This window comes from Brassica oleracea, chromosome C8 (genome assembly GCF_000695525.1).
Source record: "Brassica oleracea var. oleracea cultivar TO1000 chromosome C8, BOL, whole genome shotgun sequence".
Taxonomy (NCBI): domain Eukaryota; kingdom Viridiplantae; phylum Streptophyta; class Magnoliopsida; order Brassicales; family Brassicaceae; genus Brassica; species Brassica oleracea.
The window spans coordinates 5,299,766-5,322,631 of record NC_027755.1 but is presented as its reverse complement, the minus strand read 5'-3'; the positions used below and the strand labels follow the sequence as shown (position 1 = coordinate 5,322,631).

The following is a 22,866-nucleotide window of genomic DNA, read 5'->3' as shown; positions in this document are numbered from 1 at the left end:
GTCATCACATCTCCCATCAAGCCTCTCTTCTGTAGTTTCCAAAGCTCTGTAGATCCCTTCTACTAATTGATCTATCTCTTCCCTGGTGTGTAAATCTGGTTGAGACTTCATCGAATGTGGGTGTGGTAGGTTGTCGTCGACCGATTCTGGTTTGCAGTTGTCGATCAATGCTGGTAGGAGACTGTCGATCGATGCTCGTTGATGTCTGTCGATCGATGCTCGTTGATGTTTGTCGATCGATGTAGGTCGAGTAACGTCGGTCGCGTGCTGAATTCTGGATATGTCTTGCTTCATCTCCTCCATGCAAGTAGTCAGCCAACTGATACTATCATTCAATGGATAGTAGTCACCATCAAGTTTCATCTGGAAGGCTTCTTTGTTCTTCTCTTGTTCTCTACAGACTCCATAGAACATCTCATTGATCTCGTCCCTGGTGTGGATCTCTGGTACTAGCTTTGTTTGAGTGAATGAGCTAGCATGTTCTGGAAGACAGATGTAGTTTGGCTCATCTCTTGAACCTCTTTCCAGAAGTCTTCTGATATCCTTGTTGTGAACACGAATGGCGTGTCCATCTAGATCTCTGGCGTATCCCTGATAATCTCTGTATATACCATACTCATCCTTTTCTTCCCAGTAGAATCTCCTAGCACCGAAAAGATGAAAGGCCCTTCTGCCAAATTTTGGACGTCCGTTGACCGATGCTGGGACGTCGATGTCGACCAATTGTTGAGTTGGATGGCGAGACCTTTGTTTGAAGCTTTTGTCTATGCCACCAGCTGTGTCATAGAACTCCTTTGTAAACTCCATTCGCTGTCTGAAGGATTGTCTGCTCCATTGGCTATATGAAGGATGTCTGCGATATCTTCTCGAGATACGTGCAGTATGCATCCGTCTTTTCCTTTTGCGTAGCCATCTGGGTCCATTGGTTTTTGGTTTTGAACGGATGTCGATCGATGTGGTATGATCAACGTCGATCGATGTTGAAGGATTGATGTCGATCGATGGACGGATTGCTCTGTCGATTGGATGGCTGAAACGTGTTCTTCCCCAAGCAGCTTCTGCTCGATTTTGATCTGTTTCATCTCGTCTTTGCATGTTGAGAAGTTCCTCATATGTGAAACCCTCATGAAGTTCATCAGCTCCTTGATCACGGTATGTTGTCTCTACTGTGTAGCTCTCGTGATAGCGATCATTTGCCAAACTGCCAATTGAGTAATCTCTGTCTCGGGTAGCGTCGACATTAGTGTTGATCGACGGGAAGTAAGCAATGTCGGTCGATGCTCGAAGGTGATTTGGTTGGTGAGGTTGAGTGTCGATCGATGTTGAACCATATCTGTCGATCGATGGCGACTTCTTTTTCCAAGAGGAATGATGGAGAAGTCTATCTTCCTCGTCAAGATTCGCACTTTGTTCTATGGCTCGTTCTTCCTCATAATCTTCATCATACTCCTCCGTATGCATATTGTGTGTTGCCATGATGGGATTGTAGTAGTCGTTCTCCTATTCTACTAGACTACTGTCGACTAATTCTTCCTTTGGTGTGTCGGTCGATATCTGATGGGCACTGTCGATTGATGTTGCAGTGTGAGTTTCGATCAACGCCGAGTATTTTGTCTCGTACTCGGCTCCACAGTGGCATGCTGCAATGATTCATGGATCATTGATTCTTCTGGGGGTCGTCTGTGGATTCTTGACTGGAATAGGGTTGTAGTGGACATGAGGATCTATGAGCGTTAGGCACAAATGGTTGGTTTGCAAGTTGCACACTGCTCCCACTGTTGACAAGAAGGCTCTCCTAAGTAGTAGATAATAGTTCCAGTTCAGCTTGATGTCCAAGACATGGAAATCAACTGGAACTAGGGCATTACCAAACTGCACCTCTAAGTCTCTCACAATCCTCCTGAATTCCTCTGGAACAATCCACAAAAGTGAATTATTCCTTGGAAGGCTCCACCTGCAGACCCAGATGGTCTGCCATAACCTTAGGTACGATGCTGACTGATGCTCCTGTGTCGCTCAAGGCATGTGGGAATTCAATACCCTTCACCGTGCAAGGTACTTAAAATTGCCCAGGATCACTCTTCTTCATCAATGTAATCCTCATCCTCATCTTTTCTCTAGCTTCACATAACATTATCCTAATGTCTTCTTCTGTCTCTCTAGATTCTCTGAAGAACATCCACAGTATGTGGGTATAATAAACCTCATCGAATGGCTTTTCTAGAGGAATCCTGACTGAAGACTCTCTTCCGGAAACTTTCCTTTTCCTTATCATTGGCCCCCCTCTTCGGGTGTTTCGCCACTTTTTCCTTTCTTTTCCTTAGGGTTCTTCCCGTAGGAACCTTATCAACCTCCATAGAATCTATTCCATCATCTGAAGGTGTCCTGACGGCCTCTGGTGGGTTTTCTGAAGGTTTGGGTTTGGGCCTGAGTGCATTAAGACGTGCATCATCTATCTTCGGCATCTGCACTTAGTACGTAATAGGTGCTCGTCAATCGATGGGCGCTCGTTGTTATCGATCGATTACGGTCTCCTGATGTCGATTGATGACGGTCTCTTGATGTCGATCGATAGCGAATGTCGATCGATGTTTATGTAGACTGGGCTGGGCGGATGTGGGTGTGGGTGTTTTGCTGCGATCTCCTCGTGAGTCATGATCCTTACGGCATTGCAAGATGCGGTTGACTCCGTAGGTGTTGTCGATCGATGTCTAGGAGAGGATATCGTTCGGTTTTGGGTGACTTCTGTCGACCGATGTTCGTGGGTTGGCGTCGATCGACACCAATGCATCCACCGAAACTCATCAGACTCTCTACTTCGAAATCTCCTTCTTGCAGCTTCTCTTCCTTTACCACTTGCCAGAAATCATCCCCAATGATGGCATTCATGTGGTGCTTCATCACATCATCTTCTACCCCTCTTGTCGAGGCTCCTTGCCTCTTAACAGCTTCTCCTGTCTGAACAACTTGCATCTCTAGCTTCTTCAAATGAGTGCTCAAAGTCTCAAACTTTGTGTTCAAGTTGGTGTAGACAGAATCAATCTTCCCATTGAAGTCCACTGTCATGCGCTGCTGTCCCTCGAGAACTCTATCAAGCATTTCCTCAATCTTGCTCTCTTAAGTTGGCGGTGGTGGCTTCTGGTAGTAGAAGCTTCCATAACTCATGTTGTTGTTGTAGTTGTAGTTGTTGCTGTAGGGTTTCTGGTGCTGTGAACTCTGGTTGAAATTGCCTCTATTTCCATAGGAGTTTTTGTTTCCACCCTGGTTTCCAGAACCTTGGAATCCAATTCCACTGATGAAGTTCACATCTGCTTCCTCTGCTCTCCCCTCTGTGTCTCCATCCTCCAACTCCAAGAACTCTTTTAGCTCCAAGAAATCTTCCATGGTGATTTATTTATCTCCATCTGAGGTACGATCAAAACTTGATATATCAATGCTCTTTAGTGTCGAGTCTGCAATGTCCTAAAACAACTCGATCTTTCAGGGATTTCGAGTGGTATCAATCGATGACAAAAGTCTGTGTTGATCGCTGCTGAGGTGCTATCAATCGTTTCTGAGTTCGTACCGTCGATGGACGTTGAGGTCGTGCCGTCAGTAGACGTTGAGGTCGTACCGTCGATCGACATTGAAGTTCTTCCGTCGGTAGACATTGAGGTCATACCGTCGATCGACGTTGAAGTCGTGTCGTCGGTAGACGTTGAGGTCATATCATCGATCGACGTTGAAGTCCTGCCGTCGGTAGACGTTGAGGTCGTACCACTAATGTCGGCTTCTTCTACTCTGCTCAGCTCTCCAGATACATGTTGTTCATCACCCTCTACCATATATCTCCTTATAGATTCCATCTCAATCTCTATATTTGCTGCAGCATCATAGAGAAATTTGTTGAGGAAGGCATCTCTCATGTCATTCCAGGTAGTGAGAGATCTTGGTGGTTGCTTCTTGAACCAGTGAGTTTCATCTCCAGCTAGGGTGTATGGGAAGAGTTTGCAGAAGTGGTGGTCTTCAGGGACTTCATTGAAGATAAACAATACCAATCCCTCAAACATGTTGATGTGATCCATTGGTTGTTTGTGAGGAAAGCCATGAAAGGGATGCTGACGCATAAGCTGGATATATATAGGTTTCAGATCAAAGTCATCCCTCTCAGCAATGAGTATCTCTACCTTCTCTGTCTTCTCGCAAGTAATGTTGATCGATGGCATTGTGTTGCTGTCGATCGATTTCTGGTTCACACTGTCGATCGTTGTTGCTTGGAGGGTGTCGATCGATGCTTCCCTCGTAGACTTACGGATCGTGCGCGAATCAGCAGACTCCTTTTTTGAAGGACCTAGAAATCTTCTCTTCATTGTAGTTCCCAGTACTAAGATGTATGTACCTGAAACAGAAGAAACATTTTTTTAATCAGAATAATAGTAAAACCTAGACTAAATCTAACTAAGCAAGATCTAATGGCGATCAAAGCTCCCCGGCAACGGCGCCAAATTTGATATCACTCAAATTACCCTAAGGAGTAATTATAGTATCTCAAATAAGAGGTCGAGTTATAGTACTTAGGGATCGAATTCACAGGAAGCTAGGGAACCAAATGTAAATAGCAGGTTTTGTGAGCAAGTTAATTGCTCGATTGATTGATTTGGGTTTGATGGAAGGATGGTTTGCTAGATTTAGGGTTTCTGTTCAGGAAATTAGGATTATAATCCTATAGATGCCTGACAAGTTGCATGCATGATATTGTAGAGCTCAACACTTATAAACGAACCACTAGGCTATAGCTTTCTAGATTCGTCTATTGACCAGTGTCGATCGATGATTCTATTTGAATATCGATCGATAGACTATTCGAAACGTCGACCGATTATTCTATTTGAATATCGATCGACGCTATTGGTCAAGCGTTAATGCGCGGGTTGAATGTGCTCACTAAGCTCACTAGATCATCTCTCGCCTTACTCTAGCAAGTCTTAGCTCAATTAGAATGGTTTCATAATGAGATGAAAGCTATCGCTTATATCTAACAATCCTAGGGCAAGTTCTAGGTAGCTAATCTAGAATCATACATTAATGACAATCCTAAAGATTAATATCACAACTTAGCAAATTATAGTTGGGATTATTCCCTCATAACCTATTTGAACCCTAAACCTAACAGGTGGATCTATTTAGACATGAAGTTGTCACAGAAAATCATAGACGAATAGATAAGAAACTGCAATAGATATATAAAAAACCAATGGAGTTCCAGGAGGACTCTGAAGGAGTTCCTATTTTCTCTCCTAACTAAGAACTATGAATTAAAGAAAGCTTAGCCGTTAACAATGGCTTAGAAAACACACAAATAGGGTTTTAGGTCGTCCAAGGGTATTCAGGTAATTTGTGATTGCTTCTGGGCTTCAGCGGTCATAAAATATGGTCAGCCCATATTCTGGGATCACCGTCGACCGATGTCAAGGTTCACCGTCGGTCGACAGTCCTTCATCTCCTCGACAGCTTCCTCTCGCGAGACAGACTGACCACTCTTCAGTAAAACGGGCATAACTTCTGCTACAGGAATCTGATTGACCTCAAACCAGCGGGATTGGAAAGCTAACACAACGCTATATCTCGTGTCAAAAGATGGGCTCAATCTAACAGTGAAAAGGTCTCCATCCATAGCTAAACATCTGACGCGTCTGTGCAGTTCTGCACCTCAAAAAGGCTCCAAAAGACACCAAAATCACCATTTTCCTCCAAATCGTCCATGAACCTCTAAATACTCTAAATAGACTCTATATAGTAGTAAATATATATTAAAACACTTATAGACCATGGCTAAAAGTGGGTAATATCCATGGCCTATCAGCGACCCCTCGGTCCTAATTTCTCGATCGCAAATAAGACTATTAGCATCCAAACAGCAACAACAGTTTTGGCTGCGAACATATGCAGACAAACCAAAAATGTTTCTCCGACGTAGGGTTAAGACTAAATTCTTGCAACACCGCGAAACATCTTCAAGCCCGCAAACATTTCAACCACAAACCGCGGCATGCAAAAGAAAAACCAATCTTCAGCATCGCGAGACGTTGCAGACGCTTGAAGAATAAATATTTTCGACAAAATATCTTCCTCGATAAAACACCTTATTGGAAGACCAAACAGTCGTACGCACTAACATCTTCTCAAACACGTATTCTTCACAAAGACTCAAAAGCGGTAATATCTACCATTATGTTCGTTGATGATCACAACAAACTCTTAACGTCCTAAACAGTCTTAGCCATTTCATAGAGATAGCTCTCCGACATCCGACACAAGGATAATAGCGCTATAAAAGAAATCCAAAATGTTAGTCAGCACTTCCAGGAGAATTAGAAATTGTCCTTGGAGAGATGCTCGGTTCCAACCATACAAGCCGTATAAGCGGATAACCTATCGCGGACTTTAAATCGGTATGGAATCAGGTTGAAACTGTAACGGAATACGTAAGCCGAATTAGTCATCGCACACCCTAAAACCAGAAGTAAGCCTAGGTCTTGCTCTAAACCCAGCACACTGGTCTCTAACATCTCTAGGCATGATATCGAAAGATACAAGATCCCAAAATATGTATCTTCGTTTGTGTTCTAACGTTCATGAAATTCCGAAAAGCAAAATTTTCGAAAATTCTCATCTAAAATGAACATCGAATACAACAATCAATCAAAGTGTTAGAATATGAGATGAAAACTCATAAACTTCTCTCTACATTCATACGAATACAAACATGCTCTTAAAACGCTAAACTCAATTCATTAAAAAGAATCCGCCAAGCGACAAGGATTCAAAGCCACACACAGATAATCCCAAAAATAAAAATACGGCCACACTTGGCCAAAGCGAACAGCCAACAAAGCTACTCTCGAGGCCTACAAAGGTCCAATATAAAATACCATCGGCAGCAACATGCCTGATAACCTTTACACGACATATAAACCGTACCATAAAGGTCTCACTGGAAAACAGGTCTTAAGAATCTTAACTCCATGACGAAGTACGAAAGTCTTGATCCCATCAACAAGGGTATGTAGGCAGCCTTCAGAAGGTGCAGCCCTAATCTTATCGTACTCCACTTTTAGTAGAGTGAGCAGACCACTTCCAACCAATAATTCCGCCTAACTTACCTGACCAGCCTAACCGCTCGCAAGAACATCGCAAGAATTCTAGCGAGCTGGGGGGCTAACTGTTGGGGTCAAAATCGATCACGACAGAATCAACATCAGAAATTTTCTGGGAAATGTCATCTTTGAAAAAGAGAGATAAAATTTAAAGAGCGGCAAAACCTAAATCGAGTTTCGTATCAATTCCGAAAAGGATTCATACGATAAGTCCTCGAGAAAGGTTACTCTAGGCCTCGGACAAACGAATCCCAAACAACTGAACAACTATAAGGCTCTATTGTCCAACTCGCCGAACGGGTGAGTTGGACCGAACAAGTCATCTAACTCGCCCGTTTGGCGAGTTGGATCAACTAATCTATCTTCATCCCGTCCTCGTAGCTCTCTCCTTTGAGATCGGATCGAACTTGCTCTTGTTTCATCTCGATCGTAGTCACCATTGGAACTTTACGATTTAAAAACCGCAAGAACTCGTTATCTCGTATGAAATTCGAATTGATCGTATAAAACGGCAACGGTTAAGTAAACACCTTGAACTGCCTCCACTATAAGAGAAATTCGAACTTTCTTCGGAATCAACGTTGTTTCGGAAGCGCTCTTTCGGTAAATCGTAAAAACACTTAAGTCGGAAAACACCCCAAAAGGGTCAAGAATGCAGCTAAAAGCCCAATCATGATTTAATACGAAATCAAGTCCAATCGTTTTGACGGTTTATCTTTTTACTCTGCAGGAGAAGATAAATGTCTAGTTCGGAGGATAAATGTGAAGTTTCCAAAGAAAAACACTAAGATCAAAGGAAAATGAAATATTTCCGTGAAACGATAAACTCGACCGAAGGCAGAAAGGGAAAGAGCAAACCGCCTCTAGGATTAGTATATAAGGACGTCGAGGTTGATGATGCAGGAGGACAATTCTTTTTACTCTTAGAACTCTCTGCACTTAGAAACTTTAGGCATTATTCTCGACATGTTCTGTTTCTGTGACTGGCACTCGATTACTAGACGAACTGGCAAAGGCGGTTCAATCTCTTGTTCTACTCTTTCAATCGAACTACGTTCGGCTTGATCCTCGAAAGGGGTACGTAGGCAACCTTTCATGAGGTTCAGTCCGAAATCAATCAAAACCTTTTTCGTATCTTTTGTTATCGAGCTGCAAGTCAACTAGGTTTAAACTTTTGGTTTGCTAGAACTAGGTAATTCGCTGACAGCTCTTGCGGCCGAAGGTTTTATAATCTCTTGTAATGATTGCAACGCTATTACGCAGATTCGAAATAAGATCTACCTTTTCTATAAATTTGTTTTGCTATCTTTTTATATTTTCCGCATTTATTTGGTTACTCGTCGTTGGCTCTCGCAAAGAATCTGGAACCTTAGGGAAAGTTAAGGTTTCTTGACTTTCCTTCGATTACGGAAATCGATGGTGCGAATTTTGGTTCCCACGTCAATTAATTTATCAAACAAAGTTTATGATAAAATTAACACAAACTTTTTTTTTCCATCGAAAATATATATATATAACAAACGTTAAGGTCCTATTTCCAAAGGCACAATTACATCAAAGTAACAGATAAAAGCTTTTCTACTATCAAAAAATTCTAAACTATACCCATGCTTCACTACAGATGTTAGACTTTCTCAAATGCTATCAGGCTTGAAATCCAAAAAGGTGCACCTCTACCTCCGTAAGATTGGTACCATCGTGATGCGGCCATCAAATCAGTACCTGAACCAAGAGCCAACCAGTTGCACCAATCAGCCAAACAAGAGACTAACCAGGATATGTGTTCAGTAAAAATGGCGTATCTTACCAACCATGAAGAATTTTGCCATGAAACAAATTTTCATGCATTATACACTCAACAAGGAGTTAAGAAAAATTGGAAGAATTTTCAAAGATACTCGGACCAGGAAGATATGAATTTTACAAACCGGAGGTTCTCCAGCCTGTCCATCTGCGAGCATCCGAGTTTAGAAGTTGTTTCAAGCCAAACAAAGAAGCGATAGGACCCAAAACAAAGCAAGGACTTCAAGATGGATCTATTATATTTCCAACAAGCTAAGAATGAGGAGAAAAGTCCACGGAAATATGGAGTTATGGCCCAATTCCCTAAACCAGTCAAACCAGTTCTGCAATTGCCTAATTTGGAGTCTCACCGGTTCAATCTTAGTCAAACCAAAAAATGGCGACCAGGAGAGGTTTCTAAGCATCTGAGAAGTATATCCAGTGATTCAGGAGTAGTTGAAGAGTTCTTACCATGCACCAGAGTCCACATGATCAGGAGGATCTTATTGTTTGGGAACTTTCCTAAATTAGATGTATTCCCACTTTGGAGAATAAGTTACCAACGACCAAGCCATCAAAGCTGCAGCGTTTTGGAAGCATTCCTTACTTTTCTAAGAGTCTTAAGATACACCAGCACTCACCAGAACACACGGATTCAAGCAAGACCAGACTTGCCATCTTTGGAGCTATTTTTGGAATTATTTCCCATCAATTCCCAACAGCTCTTTTCAAGCCAAGACTACAAAGATTTCGGCCAAGTCTTCAGCATTCAAGATGTTTCCAAGAAGCTTACCTACACCCTCAAACCGTCTAGATGCAAAACCAGAATCAAATCCCTTGAAGAAAGCTTTTGGATCCAAGATATCTTCCAACGGCTAGTTTTATCGGTTTTCCTTATTTGTTTGCTTCTTTCTTTGTTTTAGTTTTCTAGCTAAGTTAAGGCACGAGCCTATATAAGCTCTGTCTAGTCTTCATTGTAAGTAACCTTTCAATTCTTAAGAAATAATATTCAGTTTATCTTTTATCAAAGAATTTCTTTGCATAAAAATATGTTCTTTAGTTTCTGAGTGTTAAATACATTAGAAAGCTATTGAGCTTGTGGTTCATAGGTTCTTTGTGTGACACAGGAGCCTTGAGACACAGATTGAGAGACTCAATCAGCACCCACAGATTGAGAGAGTCAATCATCATCTATCCAACATCATCTACCCATCCTCCATCATCAAACATCTATCCATAAACCATTTCATCCCTTTATATTTTCATTTTCTATTCTTATTTTAATTATTCATAAACTCGTTGTTCTTCATTGTTTCCAGGTTAGATTGGCTTAAAAGGAACAGCAAGTCGGCCATCTTCATCATCTTTCCATCCGGTCTTCATCCTTACCGATAAGATCGACCCATCGCCCATCCATCTCATCAACCCAGCTTCCCAGCCTGCAACATTTGGTATCAGAGCTTAACGCTCCTATATCAGGTGATATCAATCCATATATATCCCTATTATTGTTTCATTCCTTGCTAGTTTTCACTTGTAAAACCAAAAAGTCATAAAAATTGTTAATTTGCTTCAAGTTTGAATTTCTGCATTTTGTGTTCTTGAGAAAATAAAATGAAAAAGAGAAAGAGTTTAGTTAGTTTGATCCACAAAATTCCTTTGACATATTATTCTAGTTGTTTGCATTCATTTCCCCCATCTACCTTTTCCATATTTAATTTTGCATACCATAAAATCTGTCATTTTGAATTTTTCTCATTTATGTTGCATCCTTAAAATTAAAAAGAAAGAAAAGAGAATCTCATATTTGTTTCATACTCATTTCGTGCATACCATATAGTAGTTATATTGTGAATTTAAATAAAAAAAACCATTTAGTCTTATTTGCATTAGTTTTATAGAATTGTTTCCCTTTTCGGTTTTTTTGCATTCCAAACCAAGAAACTTAAAAAAAAAAAGAAATTGCATTTGTCATTTTTTTATTCCATATTTCATATCAGTCTGCCTTAGTTCATGCATATCATTCTTGCATTCAAAAAAAAAAAAATTATAAGAATCATATTTCAATTATTTTCGAATTTTACATACCATATTTGCATATTTTGTTTCTGCACCTTCCATTTTAAGAAAAGTCAAAAAAAAAATATTTTTTCATTGCATTTGCTTCGTATCATTATTGTTCATATTTGCTTGCATAATTTTATCTCATTATAGTGTATTTCGTGCATATCATTGTGCATTAAAAAAAATCCATTTAGGTTTTTGTTTGCTTTCATTTCAAAGAGTTGTTTCCATTTTAGGTTGTTTGCATTTCCTACAAAAAAAAAAAAATCAGTGTTATTTCTTGCTTCCATATTTATCATGATTTTTTTTTTTTATTATTACTCCATATTTGATTTATCACGAGCCTGCATTCAAAAAAAATAATATTCAACTTAGTTTAGTTCACTTGGTCTATTATTTGCATATTTATCGGTTTTGCATAAGTTTCATTACTTATTTTGTTCATTTGCTCTATCAGCTATCTAAGTGAGATCAATACCTCAGAAATAGATTGGGGAGAAGAACCAGATGACTTAAGTGATGATGGAGAAGACCAAGAACACCAGTCTTGTTATGAAACTGATTCTGAAATCAGTTATGGACGCCATCATGAGGAGGTTGGAGATGAACCAGAGTCTCTTGAGCAAAGTTTCTCCAGGTCCATTAGTAGATGGAATGAAGAATACACACCAATCAAATACTCTTGGTCAAGACCAAGCAGTCCATGGACAGATTATGGTGGGGAAAAGGAGGACGAGTTGTATGAGGATTACAACCTTACAAAGAGAGCAGAGAAGGCAGTAGGCTATGGACGTGCCCCATATAGTGTATCAGCTCAACCTAAACCCACCAGCACAAAGAGAGCTCAACAAACACCAACCGGCCAAAAGAAGGGAGTAAGCAAAGATTCTGCTTATACATCCAACACTCTAGTGTTTTCAGGTTCCAGCAAGAACCCTGAGGTGTATTTGAGTTGGGAAATTAACATGGAGAAGTTTCTGCGGTCCAACAACATTCCCAAAGAAAAGAAGCTATCACAAGCTGTCCAAGCCTTCACGGGGAATGCTTACAAATGGTGGCTAAAGGAGAGCAGTCCAAGCATCTACAACCAGCCCGTGGTAGATTGGAGAGACCTTAAAGTCAGGATGTATAAAGAGTTTGCAGAGAAGTATCAAGACAAAGTAGATGCCACATCAAAGTTCCATTGTCAAGCAACAAGGAGGAAAGTAATGTCTACACCAAAACCTCTTACTGTTCCTAAACCAAAGAAGGCTCACGACCATGAACCCAAGGAGATATCATCTAGTGTACTTACACACCAAGCAGGGTTTAAGAGGTCGGCTCAATTAAACAAGGTCCAGCCACAGCCAATCACTACACCCTTACCTGAACTGCAAAAGTTACAAGAGATGTGTCAAAGGCTCAAAGAGACTCTAGAACCCAAAGAGGAGAACACATCAAACCAAGGTAAGTCTTCTGACCTTATGAAACCCAAGAACCAAGCCATCAAAGCTACAGCATTTTGGAAGCATTCCTTACTTGTCTAAGAGTCTTAAGATGCACCAGCACTCACCAGAACACACAGATTCAAGCAAGACCAGACTTGCCATCTTTGGAGCTATTTTTGGAATTATTTCCCATCAATTCCCAACAGCTCTTTTCAAGCCAAGACTACAAAGATTTCGGCCAAGTCTTCAGCATTCAAGATGTTCCCAAGAAGCTTACCTACACCCTCAAACCGTCCAGATACAAAACCAGAATCAAATCTCTTGAAGAAAGCTTTTGGATCCAAGATATCTTCCAACGGCTAGTTTTATCGGTTTTCCATATTTGTTTGCTTCTTTCTTTGTTTTAGTTTTCTAGCTAAGTTAAGGGACGAGCCTATATAAGCTCTGTCTAGTCTTCATTGTAAGTCACCTTTCAATTCTTAAGAAATAATATTCAGTTTATCTTTTATCAAAGAATTTCTTTGCATAAAAATCTGTTCTTTAGTTTCTAAGTGTGAGATACATTAGAAAGCTATTGATCTCGTGGTTCATAGGTTCTTTGTGTGATACAGGAGCCTTGAGACGCAGATTGAGAGAGTCAATCAGCACCCACAGATTGAGAGAGTCAATCATCATCTATCCACATCATCTACCCATCCTCCATCATCAAACATCTATCCATAAACCATTCCATCCCTTTATCTTTTCAGTTTCTATTCTTATTTTAATTATTCATAAACTCATTGTTCTTCATTGTTTCCAGGTTAGATTGGATTAAAAGGAACAGAAAGTCGGCCATCTTCACCATCTTTCCATCCGGTCTTCATCCTTACCGATAAGATCGACCCATCGCCCATCCATCTCATCGACCCAGCTTCCCAGCCTGCAACACATCGATCCATCACAGCACTCTCAGCAACGAGAAAAGCACATCTGTTAGCACTTCTTGATTCTATCTTGCTTTTCCAGCATGTAAACTTGTCCAAAAAAATTTCCATCTTTTGATAGATAAATGTGAAGGAAGGCCACGCTTTTGGTCTCTCTATGACTTTCACGAGAACTGCATCTTCACGAGGTAGCTGAAGTTTACAAACATAGAGTCCTTGTGAAAACCATCTTGAGGCGAAGGAAAGTTGGATAATGCCCACACTTGTCTAGCCACTTCACACGTAAACAGGACATGATTCGCTGTTTCATCCTGCATACCACAATGTTGACAGAGCATATCAACTTTCATACCTCTCGTTACCAGGTTACTCGCCACAGGAATAGCACTTGATAATGTTCTCCACATGAAAACTTCGATTTTAGGAGCCGTAAGAGCATTCCAGATTTCTTCTTTCAAACTGTTTAAAGATGGTTGCATTCCAGCCTCTTGAAATTCTTTACTCAGCACAGACCTAGTGGCCAACCAATTACCTGATCTAACTGAGTAATCGCCACTTCTATTATGCTTCCAACACCAAAAATCTTCGCAACCCACAGCAACTTTCAGTTTAACAATTTTCTCCACATCAACCGGAAAGAAGTTTCCATTCAACACTTCTCTATTCCATTCTCCCGTTTCTTGATTTAAGAGGTCACTAACCTTTAACTCAAGATTCACTATTGGGTTCTTCATCCAAAATCACACCATGGGTCTATCCAAACTTTGAGAGATCTTCTGTTCCCGATTTCTTTCCTCAAACCTTTTTTAAGTAGATTTCTTCCATGTAAAAGGCTTCTCCACCCAAATGAAGGTCTAGTTCCGAGTGGAGCTTCGAGGAATTCTTGATTCTCAAAGTATCTACTTTTCAACAGACGGGCAATAAGGGAACTTGAATTATGCAAAACTTTCCAAGCCTGTTTTGCTAACAACGCTTGATTGAAGCTTTCCAAATCTTTAAAACCCAATCCACCGAGATTTTTTGGTAAACAAAGAGTTTCCCATTTAATCCAATGGATTTTGTTTTTGTGCTCCACAGAATTTCACCAGAAGCTTGACATAGCACCTGATAAATTAGCTATAGTTGTTTTTGCCAACTTAAAGCAAATCATCGCATAAACAGGGAATACCAACGCCACGGCTTTGAGAAGTACTTCTTTTCCTCCTGCAGATAAGGCTCTTGCAAACCAACCCGAGAGTCTCTTCTTTAACTTCTTCTTGATGAAGCTAAAAAGTTCTACTTTGGATCCACTGAAACATTCGGGCAATCCCAAGTACGTCCCTGCTCCTCCTTCATTAAAGATTCCCATGATTTATCTAATGCCATTTCTCACTTCTTCTTTAATCTCTGATCCAAAAGTAATTGAAGATTTCTGCAAGTTTATAACTTGACTCGTGGCTTCACCGTACGTATTCAGAACGTCTTGTAGAGCAGATGCTTGATCAATGTCAGCCTTACACATGAATAAACTATCATCTGCAAAAAATAGGTGACTCACTGACGGACCTTGATCAGATAATTTTAGCCCACTTATACTTCCAACCTCTTCTGCTCTCCTCAGAAGATGGGATAAACCTTCCGCACATAAAACAAACAAGGCCGGGGACAACGGGTCACCTTGACGCAATACTCGTTGGGGAATGATCAATCCATGAGGATGATCATTTATTAAGACCGAGAAAGACACTGAGGATACACAAAACAAGGTTAGCTCTACCCACTTTTGATGAAATCCCAACGCTGTAAGCAAAGCTCTGAGATACTCCCACTCAACTCTATCATAAGCTTTTGACATGTCTGATTTAATAGCCATGAACTAAGAGGCTACAGGTTTAAAAGTTCTTAAACCATGTACCACTTCATACGCCACCAATATATTATCCGAGATATTCCTTCCAGATACAAAAGCAGATTGGTTGGGAGAGACAATCAAAGGCAATATCGGATGCATCCTTCTGACCATGATCTTTGCAATGACTTTGTAAAACACGGAGCATAAGCTTATGGGTCTCAAATCCGTCATCTTTGAGGGCTTTACTATTTTGGGGATAAGACACAAATGAGTAAAGTTCCGCTCCTTATCAAAGCTTCCTTGATTGAAGAACTCTTGAACTTCTTTAATCACCTGTTCTCCAATTTCTTTCCAAAATCTTTGAAAGAATAAAGCACTCATACCGTCAGGCCCCGGGGCACTAGAAGATTTAATAGAGAACACTGCATCTCTGATTTCCTCCTCAGAAACATCAGACAAAAGCTCCCTATTCATCTGATCAGTGACTCTTGGAGCAAAACCTTCAAAAAAATCTCTGAAATCCGTCGGATTAGTTGATGAGAACAGTTCTTGAAAGTAAGATGAAGCAATTTCTCCTTTTGTTATCTCATCTCTGAAAAGGCAACCATCCTTATCTTCTAGAACTTCCACACCATTTCTACTTCTTTCCATTTGAACTGAAGCATGAAAAGCTTTAGTATTTCTGTCTCCACATTTTAACCACCTATCCTTGCTTCGTTGCTTCCAAAACGATTCCTCCTCTCTATGAGCCTTTATTAATTCTAGCTTTAGACCTGAGATTCTATCCCGAGATGGCCAAATACCAGACTCTTCAGCCTCCAACCTTTTTTGAATCCGCAGAATTTTTTCTTTTGCATTCAGCTCAAAACTTTTCTTCCATTTACAGATTTCGTTTCTGCATCTTTTAATTCTATCTGATACCCGCAAATTCAGAAAACCTTCTTGATCATTCCATGACTCGATAACCTTGTCCTTCAACTGCGGTAGATCAAGAAAGTTTTTGTCGAATCTGAATCTTCCTTTCCTCCCTCCATGGTTCTTTTCGAGTTTGACCATCACAGGTCTATGATCTGACCCCCTTTTTTCTAAGAATTCTTGATTAACTCTCGGGAACATATCAAACCATTCTTTGTTTCCAAAACATCGATCCAACTTACATCTAACCCAATGATCTCCTCTACGACCTCCCCAGGTGAATAGATCTCTCTTACTCACTGGCTCTTTCATTTTGCACGTTTTTAACATATCATTAAAGCATTCAAAAGTTGAATCACTTCTTGAAGGTCCTCCACATTTCTCATGGTTTCCACTGATAGCATTAAAGTCCCCTACCATACACCATGGACCCCTTCTGTTCAAACCAATTTTGGACATCTTCTCCCAAAACCATATTCTTTTACTTTCATTCGGCTCCCCATATATACATGAAACTGAAAATTTCTTCTCCCCCAACTGTACACCGATATCAACAAGTTTTTTGTCAGCAGAAAAAACTTCAACATCAACTAACCTCTTCCAAAAGAGTGCCAAACCACCACTTCTCCCAACCGGATTAACAGTATAAACACGGTTATAACCTAGCCATACTTGGATATCTACAAGATCATTCCTATCATGCATTGTTTCCATCAAAAAAAGAACCTCGGGGAAATATTTTTGACGTATTTCCATGAGTCTCTTAATTGTCAAGTCCTGGGAATGACCCAGTCCTCGACAATTCCAAGCTAGTATGCTCATTGATCCTTGGACAGTCCCTCCTTCGGGATCGCCTCGTGAGTTATTTGCTTGATAGCTTTGGAAACTCCACCCATCTGATCAGTCGCTTTCCTTTTCTCAACACTTCCTATAAGCACACCTTCTTTTAGTGAAATCTGGATATTATCTTCCTTCGCAGCATTAACCTTCTGATTCCTCTTGTTTTTCCCCGGTTTCTTACGGATATTAAACTTCTGTGAGGAAGTCCCGGAAAGATTGAGGTCAAAAGACTTCAATCTAGAACCCGTAGAACCACTTCCAGAAGATGAAGATTCAGAAGTCTGCAAATTACCAGAAAAAACCTCTCCTCTACTCTGCTGCTCTGTTCTCCATCTCATAGCAGGATTTGCTCTTATAGCTGAATCCATTATTTTTTCACCTTGCTGCCCCTGACCTTTCGTGTTGTTAACAATTTCTTCTGCTGGATAGCTGAAAACAATACCTTTACCTTCCTGCAAATCCTTTGTCACCATCGGAACTGGTTCCAAAGCAGATTCTTTCAGAACCAGATCTTTCTCTGCTTCCTTTACAGATGACTTCACTCTTTCTTCTCTAATAAATCTTTCTTCGCCAGTTGCCATTAATAGGTATTGTCTCATTCCATCTAAAACTTCTGGAGCAATTCTTGGTCTTCATGTATTCGGATTGATTCCAACTTGATTTTCTTTTAAGACACCATAAAGAGGATCAGATTCCGAGATTACAGGTATCGCTATTTTCTTTACCACACATCCTCCAGATCTTCTTGTTTCAGCTTCCAACTGTCTCCTCCGGATATTAATTGGATACACATCTTGATCATGGGTTAGCCTTTGACAAGTATAACAACGTTTCTGAATCCTCTCATAGTTGAAGAAGACTTTTGTTTTTTCACCGTTTGGAAGATCAATGACTTTTTCTTTCCTCAGAGGCCTTGACACATCAAACCTCACCTTAACCCTTTCATAAACGTTGCTTCTTGCCTTCGTAGGATCAAAGGCCCCCACAATTACCTTGCCCACAATATTTCCAAGCGCTTCTATCGCCTTCTCGGTTTGATAGTTGATTGGAATGTTTCGAATCTGAACCCAAATAGGAAGATACTGAAGAGAATCAGGCGGTGGAACTTCCTCCCATTTCTCAACAACAATCGCCCATTCTTTATAAGTATGAACCCCTTTTTCTAGAACCTCCAAAAGATCATGTTCATTATCAAAAATGAACTGAAATCTTTCATGCGAAAGAGCTATACCTCGGACACGACCCTGTTTCTGCCATTTCCGTGGCATCTGAAAGATGAAATCAGCCATTTCCTGAACATCAGGATTCAACAATCTTCCAATTAAGCTTCTTTTGTTTCTCTCCGACGAGCTAAATTCTGGAAGATCAGACATAACAAAAGGAACATCATCATCTTCTTCAAGGGACATGGCCATCAAGGTCTTATCCATCGCCGCCGACATCAGTAACACTTGAAAAAGAGATTGAATTTAGTGGAATTTCAAGATTTCACACCAAAATCTTAGATCTCCCAAATTGTCTTTGATCTCAATCTATCGCTCCTCTTCTAAAAGTATCACCTCCACCTTTTGAAGCAGAAGAAACTAAAGCCCTCCTTAAGGAAACCAACTCAGAACTTAATAACTGTAGCTTTATCACAGGGATTGAAAGCCGGTAGCTTAGATCTTCGATCAATTTTTTATCTCCTTTTTTATAGTCTTTTCTTTCACCGCTTTTAGTTTTTAAAATTAACACAAACTAGTATATGTATTTTAGTTAAATTATGAAAATAAGAAAAGGTGCTCTTGTCAAAAAAAAAGGTGCTGTTCATTTTAACGTTCATTTCAAATTTGTCTCTTTTTATAGGTAAATTATTGATGTTAGAAGTTTTCAAGGCTCCTAATCAAATGTTGTAGTATAAAAGATTGTCGAACTAATCCTAGGTAATTCTAAAGCAAAGGGAACGCAAGTTCATGCTTAAGCTAAGTGCAATCCGGTTTTAAAGATTGTATGAACTAAGAACTAATAAGTTAATGCAATAAAGTAATGATCATTCTTTCTCAATATGAAGCAAGAGGACTCATAGGGCTAGGCATTTGATCTTGGGTGATGTAGATCCAATCTAAGGGTGGCAACTATCAATCAAACACTTTCCTTATGTCTAGACACTAAGCTAAAACTTGCCTTATTAGAAGTGAAATGATATTAAGAGTTTTCAAGGCTCCCTAATCAAATGTTGTAGTATAAAAGATTGTCGAACTAATCCTAGGTAATTCTAAAGCAAAGGGAACGCAAGTTCATGCTTAAGCTAAGTGCAATCCGGTTTTAAAGATTGTATGAACTAAGAACTAATAAGTTAATGCAATAAAGTAATGATCATTCTTTCTCAATATGAAGCAAGAGGACTCATAGGGCTAGGCATTTGATCTTGGGTGATGTAGATCCAATCTAAGGGTGGCAACTATCAATCAAACACTTTCCTTATGTCTAGACACTAAGCTAAACAAGCTCTATCTCTAGATGAATGTTCTTTTGGTAAAGCAACTCAAGCATCTAATCTCTTAGGTTGAATGTTACTAAAGCAAACATGGAGAACAAGTCCAATAGCAATCTTAACTCCTTTAGCAACTAATCTCTTAGGTAAAGCAAGCTAAAAACATTGAAGAGTTGGTTTAGGCATTTCATCATACACCTTGTGGGCAGGAAATGCCTAGATATCTATTTTAGTATGATCAAGACTAAAATAGCATTGAGAACCCTCAACAAGCATGGAAACAAGTAAATCTAACACTAAACACCCTAGATCTTCTCTAATCACCCTTAATCACCCTAGCACATGAATCCAAGATTAGTCTACTCACTAATAGACATGAATAACCCCAAAACCATGGATGATTCAAGGTTAAACATGATTAGAGAGCAAGATAATAAAGCAAAGATAAGAAATTATGATCAAGATTACATCTTTTTCCCAAAAGTGGCTTTTGATTAGATAGAAAACAAGATTAGATCCACATATTAGGTTTAAAGAGTATTTATATGACTTCTAAAACCTAATGGGTTCAGTCAACAACCTGAAAGGCCCAAATAAAACATAAATTTTCGATCAAAAGAAGAGAAACACGCGCGGGTAGGTCAGGTCGCTCCGCCAGGTCGCTCTGCTTCCAGAGCGGGTGCTTCACCCCGCTGCGGGATTTCGCTCCAGATGTTAGCTTTTTTCCTTCGTTTTACGCGTGGTTGCGGACCTCGCTCCACTTCTCGAAAGTTGTCGACGAGAGGTTGATCTCGGAGCGGGTGCCTCACCCCGCCGCGGGACGTCGCTCTAGATGCCGACTTCACTTCTTCTTTTTGCGCGCGGGCTGCAGACCACGCTCCGTCTTGGTCGCTCCGACTCTCAAGAGTTGTCGACGGGGTGTTGGTTCGAACCGGGTACCGAACCCCGGTGCAAGAGGTCGCGCTGGCTTCGTTTCGTCTGGAGCGGGTGTCGTAGGTCGCTCTCATTGCCCGCTCCGGTTCTCTACTCGCTCAAACAACACTTTCCACTCCCTTTTTGATCCCAAATGCTTACAAGTAACTCCAAGAACTCCAATGGACACTCCAACACCTGATAAAGACTTATGCAATGCAAAAAGAAAACTAAAGATGCCTAATTCCTAATCTATAAGATCAAAATGTACAAGATATGAAGGCTAAAAAGATGTAAATATGCAAGATATCAACTCCCCCACACTAGTCCTTTACTTGTCTTCAAGTAAACTTTTCAAAACATAAGGAGGAGATATACAAAGATGGGAGCTTAGCCAAAAGAAACACTCAATGTACTCAACTTGACATCCTAAAGAAACATAGCAAATAGCATGAACACACTCTCTTATTATACTCTAGCTTCTCTAGGCCTATAAATTCTCTTATGTCTCTACACAAGTTGCAATACTCATCAACTAACAAGTTCTTTAAACCAACTCTCACATTGATTCACACACACACACACAAGGTGAATTCTCACAAATGGGCACATGATCTCAATCATTTGGCTAGGTAAGCAATGGTCTAATATGAATGAAGAGAATGATTAAAATGTTGTCATTTCAAGGTGGTTATCACTCAAGAACAAGGAGCTTGATCATTATGCAAAATTTATCTAAAACTAGAAGCAACTCATGCATACATAGATTCATTCTCATTATTCTACCCCTTTTTATAAGTGATTACAAGTTCTACCATGTTATCATCATCTCAAAACCAAAATAACACCCACTCACATCACTCACCCAATGAACAACTCTCTTTTTCTTTTGACTCAACCATTAGGGACTTTAATTCACTTTTTACAACACTTAGCTCTAACTCTTTCTCTTTTCCCTCCCCCCCTACTCTTTGATTCTTTTCTCTTTTTTTTTTTATAAGGGGGAAGGTTCTTTTGTACATAATCTAGAGCTTCATATTTTCCTTTTGTCCCTAGAGATTTATTTTCTAATGACACTCTTTTGTTCATCTTTCTCATCTTTCTCACTCCCCAAACCCAAAATATTAACATTTAGAATACACAAACCCCTCTTACCATCCCCAAATGCTAGCTCATTATGCTAGCAAGAGATGAGAACAAATCTATGTGGCCTCCAATACTCTCAAGATTTTGCACAGGATAAGCTATCAAAAGAGGCTTCACTCATGCAATTCAATGTTTGGTCTCAAAGAATGGCTAGGGTTGTAGGGTATGGAGTGCCATTTGGGTTAACAAAGATTGGTATAATGGAATAAGATAACCCAAATGTGTATGAGATCCATGATCAAGTATGCAAGTGCCCATATGCAAGAGAGATTAAGTGCATTCAAGCCAAGTTCAGACTGGAGCTGATCTTGAAAACAATGTCAATATCAAGCAAGCAAACAAGTTTCAAAAAGAGTTTTCAAAGCTCGAAGCATGCAAGTCTTTCAAAAGATGCTTAAGCTACTTGATATGTTTAACTAGGATGTCAAATTCAGTGCAAACCAGCGTTCTATACAAGGCAGTATCAATCAGCTGCTTCATATGCAAGTGAATGCATCTTATATGCTCTAGACTCAATCTTAAGAATGCAAGTGATGCAACTACATGATTCAAAAATTTGATTTTTTTGGTTTTTCTATGCGTATATGTATGTACAATGCAATGCATGAGACTCAAAATCATCAAAGCAAACATGATCAAATACTTGGTACCTCCCCCACAATTAAATCACACAGTCTCTGTGTTGTCAAGTAGAGAGAGATACCCAAAGGAAAGCAATATGCAAAGATAAACTGGTATGTACAAGATTAAGGTGAAAGAGTACCTCTGATGGAGTGTTAGAAAATGCAGTGCTGTCTAGGGAGCAATGTCTGGCCGCTTTCCACCTCAGCCCAAGGGTCTTAAAAACGAAGATCCTACTGATATGTACAGGAATAGTCATGGGACTTCCTCCCAAGTGAGCTTGTTTTAAGTCTCTAGCTTGACTTTTCTTCCTTTGGCTAGTGAGAAGGAGGGTCCTTCCCACCTTCAATAGTGATGGTGAGGATGTGGGAGAGAAGCTCTTGAAGCTTGATTGGATCATTCTGGAGCTGAGGAGTGATGATGGCCCTTGCACTTGAGAATGGCTTAGACCTTCCCTTGCACTTGATTTTGTACTCAATGGCCCCATCCTTAAGCTTCATTGGGTGGAGAGTGAGAGTGTGAGGAGTCTTATCAAGAGGTGGAGGATGAGGTTCTTCCACAATCTTCTTCTTATCATGAGCAGCCTTTGTGGCTCTACTCACCTCCTTCTTTTTAACACTTTCTAAGTGCTCATCACACAGCTCTTTAGAGGACTCTCCAGCAAGACGTTCTTTCTCAATACCAACCTCTTCAGCCTTGCTCTTCTCAATGGACGATGCTCCACAAGTGATTGTTCCACAATACTCAGCTTTCATCTTTCGGGATTGTAGTGGATAGGAGACAGCTTTGTTCA

General features: G+C 40.1%; 1 pseudogene; it reads right to left on the bottom strand.

Moving 5' to 3' along the window:
* Positions 1–16,899: 16,899 nt before the first annotated feature.
* LOC106308527 lies at positions 16,900–18,363 on the bottom strand (annotated as a pseudogene).
* Positions 18,364–22,866: the final 4,503 nt, after the last annotated feature.